The following is a 4,824-nucleotide window of genomic DNA, read 5'->3' as shown; positions in this document are numbered from 1 at the left end:
GACTGGTGGTGGGTACAGCTGACTGTTGCTCTGGTGGGCAGAGCTCAGTAAAACTTTAATCCACTTGACTGCTGATAGGTGGGGCTGGGTTCCCTCCCTGTTGGTTGTTTGGCCTGAGGCAACCCAACACTGGAGCCTACCTGGGCTCTTTGGTTGGGCTAATGGCAGACTCTGGGAGGGCTCACGCCAAGGAGTACTTCCCAGAACTTCTGCTGCAGTGTCCTTGTCCCCACGGTGAGCCACAGCCACAGCCCGCCTCCTCAGGAGACCCTCCAATACTAGCAGGTAGGTCTGGTTCCGTCTCCCCTGGGGTCACTGCTCCTTCTCCTGGGTCCTGATGCGCACACTACTTTGTGTGTGCCCTCCAAGAGTGGAGTCTCTGTTTCCCCCAGTCCTGTCAAAGTTCTGCAATCAAATCCCACTAGCTTTCAAAGTCTGATCCTCTAGGAATTCCTCCTCCCATTGCCTGACTCCCAGGTTGGGAACCTGACATGGGGCTCAGAATCTTCACTCCAGTGGGTGGACTTCTGTGGTATAAGTGTTCTCCAGTTTGTGAGTCACTCACCCAGTAGTTATGGGATTTGATTTTACTGTGATTGCACCACTCCTACCATCTCATTGTGGCTTCTCCTTTGCCTTTGAATGTGTGGTATCTTTTTTGACTAGTTCCAGTGTCTTCCTGTCAGTGATTGTCCAGCAGCTAGTTGTGATTATGGTGTTCTTGCAAGAGGGAGTGAGAGCACGTCCTTCTACTCCGCCATCTTGCTTCCTCCTGCTGTCTCTCTTTTAGCATCACTACTATGAAGAAAAAAGTAGGTGTTTTATTTTTCCTAAAAGACTCATATTTGTTTGTCTAGATTGAAGAGCTACAATAAATTTTAAAAGAGGTATCTAGGAGAAATAATCAATGAACCTATTCATTCATTTACAAACATTTATTGAACACCAAATATGTTCTAGGATCTATGTAATACACTGAAGGGACATTGTTGATCAAAGACAGACATGGTGCCTCCTCTCTCAAAGCTTGAAGAATAGTGGGGAGAAAAATTAATAAATGATTCATGCTAAATTACATATAATTACAAATTGGGATAAATCTCTGAAGGAAAGGAACACAGATTATTGAACATGTTTGACAAAGGACATTGATCCGTCTTGGGCAACAAGAATAATTTCCCCAAGGAAATGATACATGTACTGATGCCCAAAATGTGAGTTGAGTTTAACTGGCTGAAGGGAGATAGGGTGAGTTTAAGGTGGGAAAAATATGATGTGAAATGTAAACTCATATAGTAGGTAGAGATGAGAGTGAGCCACTATGGCATCAGAAGAAGATTTTTTATTTATTGTGCTTTTAAAAAAAAAATGGATGAAAGATGGGCATGCTTATAATCTGAAAGGAAGGATTTAGTAGAGAGAGTGAGGTTGAACCTATAGGAGAGATAAAAATAGAGCAAGGTCTCCAAGGTAGTAGAAGATTGGGGAGGCATGAGATGATGAAATGGTAGAGAGTTGATTGTGAAGGAATGGAGGCATGTTTCTTTCTCTGAGCATGGACAAAGGGAGGAAAGTTGTTGAGACTTAACAATTTATGCAGTGGTGTTTAAGACAAGACCATCTGCTGAGTTTGAGGTTAGGGTCAGATTGGGAACTCGAGGTGAATGTCAAGTGAATAATGAGGGAGAAGACCAACAAAAAATTTAATAAATTGTGTTGAAGTTCCTGTGAAACTGGGCAGAGGTCTAGGGAGGTAAACTTGGAGAGAGATGATACATCAAGTGGTAAACCACAGTGTCCCGGTTAGACAGGGAAGGACATGAGGCCAGCATGGATCATTGGAGGAGTCAGTGGCATGTAGTCCAAGTGTAAAAGTGGGGTGTAGGAAAGAGAGAGCTGGCGTGATAGAAACTTTAGTCAGAGAGAGGTATTTTTAGGTTAAATGTTGGAGTTGAAGACAAGGTTCAAAGTGGGGCTGTGAGAGAGATTTACTCAAGTGTATTGAAGCCATTGGAATTGAGGATGTAAGACAGACTTACTGAAGTACACTGAAGCTCCTAGAATGGAGGACATATTAAAGCTCTTTGAAGCTAGGATTTTAAAAAGAATTTTTACTCCAAAGGTAAAAAAGTAATAAAGAGGCAGAGAATCACATAGTTATGCACAAATTAGATTAAGCATGTTGATATGATAATATTCCATTGAAGTTGTAGATGGCAAATTTTTCCCTTTTACTTTCTTTTTTAAAAAATTACATTATGATTTTATTAGTATTAAAACAAAACAAAAATAAAAACAAAGGTATCACATACAGTGCTATATTAACATTTAAATATAACACATAAAAAAATCACAAAATAAGAAATGCAAAAATAAAAACCAGGTAAGATTTATTTATATGACATTGTAAAGTAACTATACTCCAATTAAAAAAAAAAAGATTTATTTAACGTGGTAGGTGTGCTTGCCTGTTCATAAGTTCATTCCAGTCTGGAACACAGGAGGATAATGCTACTCGCATATCTGCTGCACCATTTAATCCATTCCTTTCCTTTGCTTTTAACTGGGTTAAGACTGAAAACCCTAGTTCACACAAACTAGTTGTTGTGAATGGTAATAATAATAGCAGGATACTCTTTCAACTTATAAAAGGAAAGTCTTCCTTTATCTTAAACCAGAATGCTAATAAACTTAATGTTTCATAATCATTCTTCAATGTATATGAAGAACTGAGCTACAATAATTCATTTTCTTCTTCAGGCACCAAGTTTAACTCAATTATTGATTCTGGGTTTCAAAAAGCAAACGGATCTTTTACCCAACAATTTTGTCTTAATGTTTCAAATTTCTCTTCTGGGAATAAATGGTTAAAGGTTTGACAGAGAGAAGTGAGATGCAACAATATCTCTAGTTTTATTTCTTCCCAAATGTTTTCATTGATAACATTCTCTTCAGTGTGCTGCAAAAACCTTGGAAACATGTAGTAGCTAGGACGGTTGCTTTTAAGTCTCGCTTGCCACAATAATGTCTTTTGGAATCCTTGGGTACATTTGGCCTGTTGGAATATGTCACTGTTTTCCCCCTGTAGTTTTAAACTTAGTTCATTAAGGATACCAAAAATATCAGTTAAATATGCCAGTTTCGTTACCCAGATATCATCCTCAAAACCAAGTGAGATTTCTTTTCAATGAGAAAAACGTGGATCTCATTCCTGAGTTCGTAAACCCTGCTTAGTATTTTCCCTTGAGACAAACAACGAACTTTGGTATGATACAATGAATGGGTATGATTAGCTCCAATCTCCGAACAAAATGTTTCAAAAAGTCGACTATTTAGTGAGCTTCCTTTAATAAAGTTAACAACTTTCACTGCCTTTTTCAATACTTCCGTGAGCTTCTGTGGTATCTCTCTGGATGCTAACGCTTCACGAAGTATAAAACAATGATTCCATGCAGCACTAGTAACTTCTAGCAATTTTTAAATTACTCTGCTCTGTGTTCCAGTTATGTTTGCTGTTCCGTCACTTGTAATTCCTTTGCAGTTTTTCCATTTTAATTTATACTGACCAACAATGCACTTTTCTAATTCTGTGAAAATATCTAATCCACTTAGGTGTGAGGTTAAGTTTAAACAACACAAAAAATCCTCCATAAAATCGCCTTGCCATGCATATCTGACATAGACTAAAAGTGCTGTGCGGCTTCCAGTATCCGTGCTTTCGTCAAGCTGGATTGCAAAATCTGTTCCTGACTGTAACCGAGTAATAAGTATTGCCTCTAAATGTTCGGCAATTGTACAAATTCGAAGAGATATTGTGTTATCACTAGGAATAATTTTTAATTTATCAGCAGATTTATCATCAAAAATTGTATGCACCATATCCAAACATGCTGGAAGAATAATTTTTTCAGCAGCTCTGTGAGCCATTTTCTCTTTTGCCACATGATATGCACTAAATATGATAATAAGGTTTTCTCACTAACAGTAGTAGAGCAGCTAAGAAATTGTGTTGATGACTTTACATCTATTTTCTTTCTATGAAAATATTCAAGAGGCTTATCAATAAGTTCAGCATGCTGTGTTTCTAAGTGCCTTTTTAATTTTGAAGGTTTTAAGCTTTCATTTGCAAGAATCTTATTACAAATAACACACTGAGGTCTGTCATTTTCAAAGGGTTTTTCACATTTGATAAAACCGTATTTTAAATAATCTTCATTATAACGTATTGCAGTTACTTTTTTCTTTTTGAAATGTGGCTCAAACAAAGTTGATGTTTGCAGATTAGAGTCAATATTTTTCTCAATATTGTCACTATTCATACTTCCAGATCCAGCAGTAGAACTTGAACATGCTTCTGCATATTTCACTTCATTATTCCTCTTTCTTTTAAAAAAGAAATGATCCATTTTAAAAGCAATTTTGAATAAAATAATTGCCACTAATATATATATATATTTTTTATAGGCTAGATAACGTCTTTCCAAAAAATGCAGTTTGCAACTGAATCTCAGTGGAACGTCTCAGACTTTATATCCACTTGCAAGTCATGGTAATATACAACTAGTCTGCACATCAACCTTGTAATTATGAAAACCAAATAAGACGTCAGTGGGCATATGATTGAAAAACCATTTCTTAGGCAATCAATGTACATTCTATTCATCATATTGCCTCCATCAAATATCTTTCCACATATTGAAACTGACTTTAGTATTCCTTGCAAGGTATATACTTCTGGCAAAGGATTCATGCAAAGCACTCTGATATTTTATATTTTATTTTGTTTTTAAAAATGTTCATCGTGACTCACAAAATTGATTTCAT

General features: G+C 37.0%; 1 pseudogene; it reads right to left on the bottom strand.

Annotated features, from left to right (window-relative positions):
- Positions 1 to 2,446: 2,446 nt before the first annotated feature.
- Positions 2,447 to 4,406, bottom strand: LOC102985839 (protein FAM200B-like; annotated as a pseudogene).
- Between the last annotated feature and the right edge of the window lie 418 nt (positions 4,407 to 4,824).

Source organism: Physeter macrocephalus, chromosome 7 (genome assembly GCF_002837175.3).
Source record: "Physeter macrocephalus isolate SW-GA chromosome 7, ASM283717v5, whole genome shotgun sequence".
Lineage (NCBI taxonomy): Eukaryota > Metazoa > Chordata > Mammalia > Artiodactyla > Physeteridae > Physeter > Physeter macrocephalus.
Note: the sequence above shows the minus strand (reverse complement) of the source record. Positions and strands in the feature narration are given on the sequence as shown.